Below are 15,602 nucleotides of genomic sequence, written 5' to 3' on the forward strand. Positions count from 1 at the left end.
ACTCCTTATAGAAAGTAACCGAAAAATTATTTTTGGTGCATTTGTAATAGGGTTATTTTTAAACTTTTCCACTCGAGACTAATTTTTTTTTATTTCTACAAAGTATTTCCATGGTCCCAATTTGTTCAAAAATTACTTCATTGCTCTATGTAGAAAATGTTTGCTCCCTTACATTAAACAATTTCACAGGAGTGTTTGATATCGGACCTTTTCTTAACCTTAAAATTCGACTGAACAAAATATAGTTTAAAAGTCCAAATATATTCCAATAGTTCTTAATTTTTGGCTGAAAATGGCGGATAAGATTGCTTAAAGATATAAGAAAAAGCCATAAATCTCTGATGAAAAAAAGAACTAATTACTGAATTAAAATGACAAAAGAGATTACTTGTTAATAAGAACTATGTCACCCTTATAAACAAATAAAAATCAGTTGCATAAATGGTTAAATACCATTATAGTAATAGAAAAAGTAGCATAATTAGAAAGGTGCTAGTAAGACAGGTGCTATTACCAAGGGGAAAAAATTGTGGAATAAAAGAGTTCTGCTTAAATGAAAATTAGTTTTCTTCAACTCTTATTCTCCAGAACTAAAATAAAACTTCCTAAAAAATAAAAATTAAGATTTATTTCTAATAGTCAAATATCTAAATGCATTGAGTTATCTGGAAAATTCTTAACTTCAAATCAATATTTGACTTCCGTAAGCAAATATCGTATCTAACAATAGCAATCGTGTCAAGAACGTTTATTTTTTGACAAATAAACGAATACAAATGCTAGTAATATTTGATAAAATTAAATTCAATGCGAAAGCGATTGAATATAAATGAATGCAGACGATTATATTTTTACTCATCAAACATTTCTATCAATCAGCAAATAAATAAATGAAAGCGATTTGTGTTTTGAAATGGCCAATTGATTATTTATAGAATTGCTTCGCCTAAACTAAACAAGAAAACCAGGAATAATAAAAGTGCCAAATATAGAAATTAAAAGAAAAGAAAATGTTTTGTTTTTTTTTGACTTTATGAAAGTTGTACATAGACTAATGAACTATTACTATAACTCGAATGTTTTTGCTACTTTTTGTGGAGGAAATGAATTTATTTCGTTTAAGTTTGAATCAAAACCACCAAGAATGGAATTTCAGGCATTTTTCTGTCCATAATACTAGCGTTAGACTAGAAACAACTGTGCTTACATCTCTGCCAAACTAGTTCTTCAATAATCATTTAATTTATGCAGATTACTCAACATTAAATGATTAATCAGCAACTTATCTACAGTTACATAATCTAATTAAACTTCAAGACGGATATAAATTTCATAAAGATTTGAATTATTTTCATGTACTGTAATCTACTAATGACTTCTTAGTTTTTTTTTTTTTTTTTTTTTTTTGAAAATACAAAATTCTAATACCGTAATCTCCATTTTATTTCAAAGTTATTAGGATATTTAAAAAAAAAATTTTTTTATTATTCAACATAAAGAATATATGTTTTAATTTACTGAACGTTTTTTAAAGTTTACTGAACGTTTTTAAAGTGTACCAAAGAAGGTTTGCCTTGTTACCAAAAAGTTCACTCAGTCAGAGAAAAGAAGATGTAAAAGAAATCAATCTGTTATAGGATTTTCATTTCTGCTTTTGCTTCGCACACTTTTTTTTTGTAATAAAATGATTGAAATATGATGAATAAAATTATGCAAATTCACTGTCTACGGTTGTATCAAATAATAAGATAAATTTTTCAAAAAAAATTATGGCTTCATTACAATTTTATATTAGTCATTTAACGAACAAAAAAGTTAATAATCTGGGTCAACAAGCTGGTTGCTAAAGGCGGTTGGTAAGTTTCAATTTTACTCAGAAAAAAAAAGGAATTTAACTGCTTGTCAAGAGAGACAGTTTTCCGTAAAGAAGATTTTGCGATGATATTAAATTAATATGATAGTGCTTAGGTGTTAATTGTATTAATATGATAATGTTTTAGGTTTTATTCGTTTATTTTTATTTTGTTTTTATTTTCTCGTATACGAAGTATAGCAAAAATACTGTAACTTTGAAAAATTCTAATTCAAGATATTGACAAATCCACATGTTTTAGACTTCCCCGTGTTCGAAAAACACGTTTTTGGAATTATGCCTGTTTGTATGTCCATCTGTGACAAATATAACCCTAAAATGCTTTAAGCTAAACTGATAAAATTTGATATATGGTCTTTATATAAAATTTGTAGATTTCCATTTAATTTTGAACAAAATTCGCTTAGAGGAAGTCTGTCTGTCTGGTTGTTCGAACATAAGTTAACACGATAGCAACAATTCAAAGAGTGCTAGATGGATAAAATTAGGTAATTTAATATCTTATTATATCAGATTTAATATATATAGTGTAAACATCTTTCAAAGTGTGAACTAAATCCAAGCAAGTGTTGGTTGGCCGTCAGTAGTTATGTTCTTACAGAAACAAGTAAACGCGGTGATTCAAAAATACAATTATTTAAACATATCAAATTCGTTATGTGATTGTATAACTATAAGTGTAGTTCTAAGTCAAATTTTTGTTTCAAATGATTAGGAAAAATGTGTCTAAAAGATAAATTCTCTTTTCGGGTACTTAATGCTAAATGCCGAGAATTGATAGACAAAAAATTGTCAAGGATAACATGACAGATTCAGTAAAACTGCTAAATTCAAGACAAAAAAAAAATCATTTTTTCATAATTCATTTCGTCATTGCCATGCAAGGCATTCACTGCCTTATTCAAGGTACTCAATTTTATTGAGGGGGGGGGTATCTTTATTAGAAATTATAAGAGAAAGTTTTAGAGGGATCACTCTTGTTGGTTAAGCTTCACATTAATTCATATAGCAATCATAAAGCGTACGCAAAAAAAAAAAAATTAATATCGTCTTATTGGTTTTGAATATAAATCCAATAAATTAAAACACTGAAAAGTACTGTTGTAAAAATAAAAGATTTTGCGAAAATATCAAATTAGTATGATAATGATTATGTCTTATTATAATATTAACATAATAAAGTTTTAGCCTTTAGTCTATCTTGATTTAATTTTTAAAGTTTACTTTCAATCATATAGAAGTCATAAAGTGCATGTAAAAAAGTGTTTATAATATCGTCACAACACTCTTGAATACAAATCTAGTATATTAAAAAAGTGAAAATTATTATTTAAAAAATAAAATACAGATATTTTTTAGTAAAATATGATTAAAAATCTTTTTAAAAATATATTAAAATTAGAGAAAAATTCATACAAATTATATCATTAACAAGCTTTCTAAATTTCAAAGTAGTACAAGAATGGCTTGTAAAAAGTAATAGGTTTCAAAATTATTGAATTGCATTAAAATTTCGATTCATTTTTATTAAAATTCTAAATAAAATTTTGAAAATAACTTTCTTAACGAGCACTTACTATCCACTAAGTAACTATTAGCCAAATTTGGTAATTCTAAATCGAATTATTTTCTTGTAGAACCTTCTGCATGATTTTTAATCATACATATGGCATCACTTATACCACAGTTTATAAATAATAAAACAGCCTATAAGCTTTATCATGTTAAAAGAAGTTTAATGAAATGATATTTTTTTTCTTGCATTATATTTCTGAACAATCCTGGAATATGTCATATAAAATCAACCGAGTAAGTAATGCCAATAAAAGTGGGGTAATAAATATACGAGTAAGGTTAGATAAGAATATTCCAGATTTGTTCACTTGCCAATTCGTTTCACGCAAACGATTTCACTAGAACTGAGTAAGAAGCAAAATTTAAAAGTTAAAGTTATGAAAAATATGATGTCATAGAAAGATGACGTACTATCACAATGGAATAAAGTTTCAAAAAAATTACATTTCAAGCCTTTTATAAAACAGCTTCACAGCTGCAATTTTCCTGCTTCTGAGAGAAATCCAGCTGCTTCCGGATAAAATAAGAGACAGAATGAAACAATAGAAAAGAAAACATCGTTATCTGAAATTCGTGTTTAAGTGGTTTTAACAAAAGATCAAATAAGCTGAAACTTTAAATTTTTTTTTTATCTTATACTTATTTTTCAGACTTTTTTTTATTAATTTATGGAACTGCTTAATCTCCATCTGAATGTGCTTCGTGATATATTTTTCATAAAAAAATAATAAATTATAAAGATACGAATCTCTCTTTTGAAACATAACAGCATGATATTTTCGTCCTGTTGCAAATGTCTTAATATTGCTTCGAAATCGTGATATTGCTTCCCTCCACAGTTAGTTCTATGGTAAGGAAGGCAGTTTTATAGATATTTCTGAGAGATACTGAAGAGTTGCCGGACAAATGATCAGCTCCCAATCTTGGTGACAAATCTAACGACCACTAGGCCACAAAATAGAAGATTCCAAAAACAACAGTAATTTTGGCAATAGGTGAACTAGAACGCAAGTTCCGATTACTTTTCTAGAATCTTCTTTGCCTCGTCATGGAAATTATAAAAATCTGGGAGAACAAAGCTGAAGATTTTGAGAAAGTTTTGATTCGTGTGTTGTGCAATCATTTGTATAGTCGAGAGCGAATATATTTGTATAGTTCAGCTCAACCGAATAGACAAAGGAGAATAGCAGACGAATCAGAGCTTTAAATAGTCGTGCGGAATCTGTCTTCTGTGGATTCCTATGAGTGCTTCGTGCATGGTTATATGCTACCGTTTTGTTACTTGTGTGCTGTTACTTACTATTAGTGCTGTTCTTGTGTATTCTTCGGCTGTGTTATGCTGAACTGTGTGTTCGTGCTCAATAAATGTTGTTGGACTCTGTTTACAGTACACGTTCTGTAACAAACCCTTGATTCTTGAACTTTGACATTTCTGGGACAATATTATTTTTAAAAATTTACTCTTCATTAAAGCAATGATAACATGTACCCAATACTTTATTTGACATTGTCGCAACGGGCATGACTATGTAGCAGTATCTAAAACAAAAAAGTATTATTGTAAAATGAACTTAGAAATGTCTTTTATTAATTATTTTAATTAAAATTAGAGAAAAATAATGTAAGAAAAAAATTGTTGCCACTGAAAAGCTACACTTCTTGCAACCTACAATTAATTTATTAATTCATGACTGTATTATTTAAATGAGGCTTCTATTTATCTGTCCCCCCATGTACCCAAGCCCATTAAAAATGAAATTAGTCCTTTTCTTTTCCCCCTTACTGCAGATTTTTCATTTTCCCGTGCTTGAATTTGTTTAATAATTATAATAGTTTCTCTATACTTTGTATACGAAAAAATAAAAATCTCAATTTCGTACAATTAAGTTTATGGGCATCTTGGAAATAAAACCTTTCTATGCCTATCTATTGTTTATTATTAATGTTCGTAAGTTTTTGTTACTCTAAAATGTATATAAATAAGACAGAATATCAAAACTTTTGAATAATTATATTTCAATCGCACATTTTTTTTTTTTTTTTTTTTTTTGTAATTTGCCATGTTATATGTCTAATGTTTTTTTAGAGTATAAAAGTAAAAAAACACTATCCAATTGATTAATAGATCTGCCTTTCTTATTTCAGATGCAAGCGTATAGAATGGTGTTTTGTATAAGATAGCTTCCTCGACCAATTCTGAATGAAAGAGGAGTGAGAAATCGAAAAAATACCTTAAACTGTTACCACTTCAGAACACTTTGCACCAGCTACTTATGTAATGAATACGGATCAATAGATAAAAAGTATAAAAAAAATTTTTAAAAAAAGCTTATAGTAAGAGGGAAGAAAAAAGGACTCGTTTCATTTTTAATGGGCTTGTGTACTGGTGCGTGAATGGATCGATCAATGGAAGTCTCACTTGAACGATCCAGTTGTAAATTAATAATTTCATTGTAAGTTGGAAGAAGCGTAGCGTAAACCGTGAATGGAATCATACACTATAATCTGTCTTATTTTTTCTTGCAGATGGGTTATATAGTTTGTTCTTTTTTATTGTACATATATTCTCATATACGAAATATACAAAGAAAGGCATTATAATGGTCAAGAGAATTCGAACTCGAGATTCACACGACTCTCCATTTTCGAGTTCGAAAAGCACATTTTTGGAATTATGTCTGTCTGTGAAGACGATAACTCAAAAGCTCTTTCATCTATATGGGTGGAATTTGGTATGTCGTCTTAACATCAATTTTGTAGGTTTATGGCAAATTTTTAACGAAATCCATTTTATGGAAGAATCTGATTGCAAGCAAAATCGATAATTGGAACACGTAAAGAGTTAGATAAATGAAATTTGGTAGCTTCTAGTTTAGCATCTGGAGTGTAGATTCGTATCAACTTTTGAATCATATCTTTTAAGGGGTTTAATTTTATCTATCTGTTCTTCGCATTCTTATAAATGCGATAACTTAAAAACACAACAGTTTTTGAATGAAATTTAGTATAAAATCTTAGCATCTAAAGAGTAGATCTTTATCAAATTTTGAACCGAATCTTACAAAAAGTTGGCCATCGATCAAACTATGCTTTCGCATGCATGGAAACACGATCATTTAAAGATACAACGAATTGACTAAATAAAATTTGGCACGCTGTTTCAGAATACTTATCAAATTTTAGGGGCTCAAATTCATCCCCCTTTCTATCAAATCCGACAAAAGGTTTACTGTCTGTACTTTCGCATGCATATAAGCGCACATTTGTGGAAATTTAACGATTTAAATATATGAAATTTAAAATTTTATCTTTCATCAAGCAATTGCAGTTCTATTTCAAATTTTGATTTCACTCAGTCAGAAAAAAAGATGTTTAAAATGCGTATTATATTATGTTTTTTTTTTTTAATTTTATTTTTTTGCTCATTGTAGGTTTCTAAAAATAAATATCTGAGCAATCAGGGTTTTAACAACTTTGCCGAAAGTCCATGTGTGTGTGTGTTAGCGCTGTACATGATAGCTCGTTTGTTCTAGAGGCACCAAAAGGAAAGAAAAAAACACTTTTATTACAGAGTATATGAGAAAGTGTCGAAGAGACTACTCCCTCTAGTGGTTGTTGGAAATCTTTCGACAAAACAGCATTCGCTTTTGTAACATCCAACAACAAAAGAAATCAGATAATTTTCTAATGGTGAATCGAGTTACCATAGGTAACATAGCAAATATTTGGTTTTTACTTTGATCAATATAATAATTCTGATTTAAATAGGTCAACTTTGAGTATGTCAAGCATTGACGTAATTATATTAATGGGTTTGTTACGCTTTAAGAAAAGACATTTTTTTACTCGTTATGTAAAGAAATTAGAAATTTTTTTTTACTTGCTATATGGAATATGAATATTATATAATACGAATATTTTCATAAGTATATTAAAAATAAAAAAGCCAACATAAGTGTTCAGTTCCGTTGTCGAAAACTTCAGTAAAAACATTTAAAATATAGTGTCATTTGATTGTTATTTCTACTTACTATAATTATAATTGTGTGTGTGTGTATGTGAGAGAGAGAGAGAGAGAGTGAGTGTGTGTGTGTGTGTGTGTATCCATTTCAAAGAGATTCTTTTAAAATTTTAATGAATTAAATATTAGATGAGGTTTTGATGCTTTCCGCTATAACTTCAGAAAATATTATTACAAAAAACAAATTTTTACATCCTTAAAAAAATGTTTTAAAAAATAACTTTTTTTTTTTCAACTAAGTCAATTTTATTGTTGTGACTTTTTCTGCATTTTGGTTTTTTTTTTTTTTGTTGTTGTTGTTTATAGTAAAATTTTCTTTATTGTTGCAATGAAATCCAAAACATAATTCATACTTTCATCACATTTAAACATGTGTTTTTCTTCTGCTGTTGAAAGTTAAGGAAGGAAGATACTGTTTATTATTGCTCAGTTTACGTGGGGAATGGTAAAGGAAAGCTGCACTATCATGACAAATAACATGCAATTAGAAGATTCATTACCTGAACACACTCTACATTTTGACATTCGATATTTTTTAACACCCTTGTGGATTACGTATAGCCGGATATTTTCAGACACTCTGCTCTGCATCAACCAAATGGCACCAATCCAGAACCTATCATTGATGCAGAAACCTCTCAGAATTGGCATAGCGTAAAGTGGAAAGTTGAATGTTTGACCAGTTCATATTTGTGTACATTTCTGTACATAAATATTCAAGCATTCGGATAAGGAGAAAAAGACTTGAATTATGTAGCGGGTGGGGACTTGCAGTCTACTGTATTAAGTCATTAATCTATTGATTTGGAAGGAAATTCTTGAATGATCGGCTTAAATTATGGGCTAAGTTGGAATCTTGTGAAGTGCTACCATTTCATTGATGAGACTTGGAATGGTGGGGGATCATCAGCTTGAAATGAGTAGATAAAGCAGTAAAAATGTTGTATTTTCAAAATATAACATCTGTGTTTTTTATATGTTTTTCCCTTCAATTTTTTATTTGTTAAATATCGATATCGAAAGTAATGAGTATTTATGGAACCTCTAAATTTTGCATATTCCTTCTGCTTTAAATACATTGGTCTTTCGTTTTTAGACTTGGCTTACAGATTATGAGAAAACAATGATCACCCATATATATATATAAGCTATCGAATGATACTTAAAACAAATAGAAGAACCTGAAATAACTAATACAGATTTTAACTTCATAATAGTTTTAGATTAATACACTTTTTGTAAGTTACATGATCTTAAAGTCATTGTGTATAGAATGCAAAGCTTTTCAGGAAAGACTTCTGGAACTTAGATTTACCAAATCTGATAAATAGTTACTTCTTGGGTAATAAGAGCTCATTAAAAAAAAAGGTTTTTCAAATTTTCATTATGAACTAATTCAAAACTCTTCAAAAATTTCACTTTTTTTCTCAAAATCTCCTATAACCTCATTTTTACAGCATTTTTAGTTTTTGAATGTTATCAATTTTATTTCCATGCGACATTTAAAAATAATTTTAATAAATTTTTCACTATGATTTGTTTGAATATTTCTTATTGTTACAATGAAATTCAGACACATTTAATTATCTTTTCTCACTTTTCATTCGCACGTTCTTATTAATGGCAACATTAATAAAAAAGAAGCATTTTTTGAACATTAATTTCAAGGCATAATTTTCACTCTAATTAACGTGATTAAGTATTTAATCTGGTATTTTTTTCTGTAAATTACATGAGAAGAATCATTACTGTCAGAATGCAACTACTAATACAATCAAGTCGAACGAAGGCTATACAGATAAATCGAATCTGAAATATTATTACAATGTGATGCTTTAAAATAGATATTCGATTTTCTCACTTTTTTTTTTTTTGATAGACAGAAGAAATATTAATTATTTAGCTTAAGCTTAAGTTATTTATCAATCCATGCAACTTAATAGGTTATTATTTCACAGAATAAAGAAAAAATATAATATTTATAAAGAAAAAATCGTTACTTTCAGAATACAACGACTGATACAATCAAGTTAAACGAAGGCTACACAGATAAATAGAATCTCAAATATTATTACACTATGGCATTACATTACATTATGGACTAGATGTTTCCATTCCTCCTCGCCTCTCTTTTTTTCTTTGACAGATATAACGAATATTAATTTTTTAATTGAAACTTAAATTGTTTATTAAAACTTGCAGCTTACGAGGTTATTAATTTTCAGTTTATAAGGTTATTAATTTTAAATTAATTATTCAAAAATAGGCAAAAATTTTGAAAATTCTGAAATATTTCTTATATTGTTTCTTCACTTAATCCATTCAGAAATTTGTTTAATAATCAAGAAACAATAGATATTTTCTACCAATATAAAGTTGAATTCTGCATGAAAAAATAAAATTATATATTGAAAGAATGAAAAATTGATTATAAACAAATCATCAACTTTTTTAACATAACGGAAAGAAGAATGAGACATATCAAAGAAAACAATATTTTCATTAGACCTTAAAATCAGATATTTCTTGACTGTCCAGAATAATTTATGTTCGAGTATGTCTTACCTACACTAAGATTGATTTACATAACTATAGCTGAACAATAAAAATGTCATGTAATGTAGAGAGAAAATAAACATCCATGCGAAGAAGGTATTTTCTCATATCTATTTTCTAGAAAAATTTTTATGTCATAACTGAAATAAATATACACATAATCGAATTTTGTTTAATAGTATTATTAGAAATTACTGAAAAATAAAATTCATCCTTTTGACGTCCCAAGAAAATGAAAAAAAAAAAAAACTTTTACCACGACGTTCACGTAGATTTTGAAAAATATTTTATTCATTTAGATCATTTTAAGTGCATGCATTCTATTTTGAATTATAATACATCTCAAAAGATATTTTGTTTTGTTTTGGAAAGCGGAGCTTTGGCTCCTATGAATTATCTAAATGACACAATATATACAGGAGTTGTCCAGAATAATGGAAAAGCCTCCTGAAAACAGTGACTTCCATATGTGATAGTATAGGATTAAATTAAATACGTCACTACCAGTTTTATTGCATTACATTGTTGCTTATGTGCGAGTGTATTGTATATCACTGTCTGCTTAATTTTGTTTCGGGTGAGGCTAAAATGAGAAACTTATCAGAGTTCCAAAGAGGACAGATAGTGAGAACCTGTCTGGTTGGTGCAGAGGTAACCACAATGGCACAGCTTTTGGGGGTATCAATAAGCATCGTGTCGAAGCTCATGACAACAGAAACATACAACTATCATTGCTAAACAACATCTGCTAGAACGAATTGTGGAAGAAAAGCCAAATTCACTACGAGAGACAGACGGATATTAATTAAAATTATGACCACTAGAAGGAAGACCAAGGCAGCAAAAATGACTGCTGAGCTGAATAAGCATCCACAGAACCTAGTGTCGACCCATATAGTTCGAAGGGAATTGCATAAACAAAATATTTTGGGCAGAGCTGCGATTGTAGAATCCCTTGTGACAGATGTAAATCGGAAACGGCGAGTACAGTACACGGACCTGGACTACAATAAAACCTGGACTACAGTTCAATTGAAACATATTTTGTTTTCCGATGAATCCAGCTTCTCTTTATTACCCACCAAGAGACGGGATTACGAGTGTCGGACCTCCATAGAAACCTAAAACCCAGACTGTCGTTTTCCTACAGCGAAGCATGGGGATGGTGACGCAATGATTTGGAGCCTCATTTCATTGCCTGGAGTAGATCCCTTTATCACTCAGTCATTAATAATGACTAAGTCACTCTTTTGGTCGATCAATTGCATCCTACGACGCAGACATTGTTTTCGTCTTCTGGAGATTTCAGCTATCAAGATGGTAGTTCCCTGATTCACAGTGATCGAACTGTTCAGTTATGGTTTCGGGAACAAGAGGACTCAGTTACACATCTTCCATGGCCCGCTCAATCACCGGACTTGAATATCATAAAGTCTCTGTGGTCTATTTTGGGATAAAGAATGAGATCCAGTTATCCTCCTCCTGCGTCTCTCCGAGAGTTAGAGCAGTTTCTCCATGAGGAATAGTATAACACCCCACTTAGCATCATACAGAGCTTGTATATGTCCATTTCAAGGAGGATTCAAGCGCTTTTAAATGATAAAAGTGCTCTCAAACCATAGTGCGTGCAAAACCCTTCTTTTTGCATGAATTTTCCATCATTCTGGACAGCCCTGTATATTGTTTATGCATATAAAACGCTTATGAGGACATAAAACCAGGCTGAATTTTTTAATCTTTATTCGGCAACAGCTCGTATGCTCTGTTTGTTTACATACTTGCCTCGGTGGCAACATACGAGAAAAGCTGTCAAAGCTTTTCTTTTCTTTTTTTTTCTTTCTTTTTCTAAGTTAGATTATATGAAAAAATAAGTGTAATGAAGGATCGAAATTGTAGATCCTTAGAAAGAATTGAAGAATCCTTTATTAGAAGATCCAGTTGAAATGAAGGTGAATACTTTACAGTTTTTAAACTACAAAAGATCGCCAATTAATTTCGCCACTTTGAAGTATAACTAACCGTTCAATATGCTCTATCATACTGCTCAAGTATAATCTACTAAATTAATCTTATTAACACTCGCCATCTTTGGCAATTCTTTCTATATTGTTAACGTCATGTTGACTTATTTTCATTAAATGCATCTTAACAAAGCATAGGGAAAAAGTAAATTCATTTTTGATTTTTAAACATCGCCGAATTATATATTTTTACTTTCTAACATTTATCCATTTCATTAACATTTATTCATTCTCTGTTATTCAAAAATTTTAATTTTAGAAATTAGATTATTTAGTTTTTAATAATGGGTGCAAAATTATTTATTAGAATTTATACAATCTGAAATACTTTGAATTTATTTTTAGTAATGAATGTACTTAGCATATTACTAGTAGAAATGCATACTTATATGGCACGCGAGCGAAGCAAATTGGGATCAAGCAGGGATCTGAAAAGAATCAGAACGTAATTTTTGGGATCGGATGAGCCAAGCGAACCGGGGTGTAATCCCTTTAGCCCACTATATTGTTATACACAAGAATAATCTGTCTTCTTATAGGCTTTCAGTGATGTTTTTAAGAGTGAAAACAATTTTTTTACATTCATAAAAAAATCGAGTTCCTTGAAATCACCCAAGGTTCTTAAGTTTACAGCTCTGTAAAGTACTGTGGTTGGATACATCTGCAATAATAGCTGCGAAATCAGAGAAAGAACAGTTGAGAGAATACAGTGCTGCTCTTTAACTAAAGAAAGTTGCAAGAAAAAAGAAATCTGAAATTTTAAATACAGCGGGTGAGAATAAAGGAAAAGAATGATGTGGTAAAAAATAACATTAGCTTCCTTTTGCGAGAATAAAATTTCAGTTGCTTTCGTTTCATTAAAGAATGCTAGATCTCTTTAAAAAAAATTCTGCAGAAAGAATATATTTCTTCATCTCCAATGAGCGTGTTTTGTTAGCTGCTCAATTTGGAGTTTAGATATTACTTGAAAGTTTAAATAAATTATAAATCATATTTATATATTGAAAATTTTATGTTGAAGAAGTGGAACTGTCCTTATTAGAATACAGAAAACGATCAATATATGTAAATCTTGAATATTGCAACATGCTGATTGTGCATATGCATATAACATTCGAACGTGGTAAGCATGTAAGAAGGAGTACATTATAATTCATCTCGATTGAAGTGAATTATAAAGTACTTGGAAGCGGACAAAACAATTGCTATAATACTGAATTAATTCGCCATTTTGTGCTAATAGAGTTAGAAGATTGATAAATGAATGCCAAGGAGTCTACATAATAGTATTAAAATAATCCTGAATGTTCCACAGACGTTTAATGATAGTTCTGTGATAATAGACGAAGATCTACAGGGGGATTATAATTAAAGTTACGAATTTAAAAATCGACAATTTTAAAACTATTCGTCAGAGTGACTTGATATTCTAGCAGAATGATCGTGAGGTAATGAAATTTTGTTTGGCGAAGTAAAAAAAAAAAAAAAAAAAAAAATCCAAAATATGCCGATAAATGGTGCTGCCAGGGGAAAGACTAAAAATGCATTAGTTAAATACAGGAATATTTTTGGCCAAAAGGAAACAATGGAGTTCAGGGGTTTACTAAAAATTTATTAGCGATAAGACAAGAATACATGTTTGTAGCGACAACAGTGATAATGACAAAAAAAAAAAAAAAATGCTTTACATAAAAAAAAAAGATTTTGGCTGTAGAAGTGATGACATATGATTTAAATCGTTATTACGATAAATGTATTTCTTTGTTGACAAAAAATTGCATATTTAATTAGTTATATCACATTTGTGAATAACAAATTTATAGTTACAGATACTTAAAAAATAAGAACTGACAGTTTCTTCTGAAATATATAGTTAAATTTATCTATAGAAACTTAGAAGTTTATATACTCTTTAGATATTTTTCAAAATCTTCTAAAGTTCATAAATACTTAATAAATATAACTCTGAAATCGAATCATTTGATAATTAAAATTATAGCTAAATTTTTACAGCCAAATAACAATAATTATTAAGAAATTACTTAAAATTTTACAGAAAGAAAACATAACATTCATATAAAAAAAAGAAAACAATTAATTTAGAAATTTGATGAAATAATGAAGTTTGAATTAAATTTCACCAATGAAAGCATCGTTGTAAATCTTATTTTGAAATGTGTTAAAAATTGCAATTTAAAATTTGTATTGCTGAAAAGGTTTTTTTTTTTTTTTTTTTTTTTTTTTTAATTCCAAGATAGAGCAAAGATTATTTTTGCGCGATAATAAATTCAAAGTTATCACTAAAAAATTTTGAAATTTCGCTTCTTTTATAATTATTTAAAATTCGATTTAAAAATTCAGTTGCACATCCTAGGTTTTCAATATATATTAGTGCCAAATTTGGCAATTCTGAGTTAAATAAGCTAATCTATAATGCTCCAGTAACATTTTTCTAAATGTCAGAAGATGAAATTTATAATAAGCATTAAACATAAATGGTTCTTTAATCTAAAAGGAAATTTATAAGGTTGTATCACAAAAATTTTTTTTAAAAAATCAGTACTGTTTCGAGTTTTTTAAAACAAATTTTACTAAACGTGTTTTTGATACAATGCAATTAAATGATTTAAAAAGAGCTTAGATAAGAAGTTCCAACAGTTTTTATAAAAGTTTTATACATTAAAAATATTTTAAAAATGTATATTTCATTGTTCTCGTACTTAAAAAATCGAGATAAAATATACATAATATACTTAATATCTAAAATAACTACATAATACTTTATTCCTAATTGCCATCTATTTGTCATTGCCATCTATTTGTATAGATATGGATATGGCAACTGTTACACTTTTTCGCCTTATACATCGAAAGAAATCCTGCGGAGTATCTAAAATGATCAAGTGCTATGTTCCGTTTTCTGAAAAGATTTTATGATGGTCAGGTGTACCATCCCACCACTTTTTTTTAATTGAATCCAAATCGTTTAAAAGTACCTTAGTTGACCAGAGATGAAATTTTGATTAATGCGGGTTTCTGATAAAAATCCATATTTTTTATTTTATTTTGAGACTTTTAATTTGGGATCATTTTCGGATTGTAAAATGGACTTTATTATTTTTATGTTCTCCTTCATTTGAACTGCAATCATTTTGATTTTTGAAAATCTGAGGAACAAGAATAATAGAAAAAAAATCCTAAATCTAATAAACTGACTTCCAGAAAAATTAAATAATTTAATTAATTTAAAAAATCAATTTAGCTCCTCTTAATAATGCCGCCCTGATTATATGCCCTGTTTGCTCCATCCTAGTTTCGACCCTGATTCTGCCATATCTGTAAATAAATCATGTAAATATCTCCTTTATTGCAAGCATTCTTTTTTCAAAATTTTTAATTCAAGATCAGGAACTTGCTGCAATGATCTTTTAAAGAATGAAAACTGGAAGATAGGAATTCTGTTAAGTTAGAACAAAAATGAAACAAGATTTAGTCATTTTAATTTATTTTTGAAAATTAAAATAGAAACATTTATAATCTGCTGTGCTTCTAAAAG

The sequence above is a fragment of the Argiope bruennichi genome, chromosome 6 (genome assembly GCF_947563725.1).
Source record: "Argiope bruennichi chromosome 6, qqArgBrue1.1, whole genome shotgun sequence".
NCBI lineage: Eukaryota > Metazoa > Arthropoda > Arachnida > Araneae > Araneidae > Argiope > Argiope bruennichi.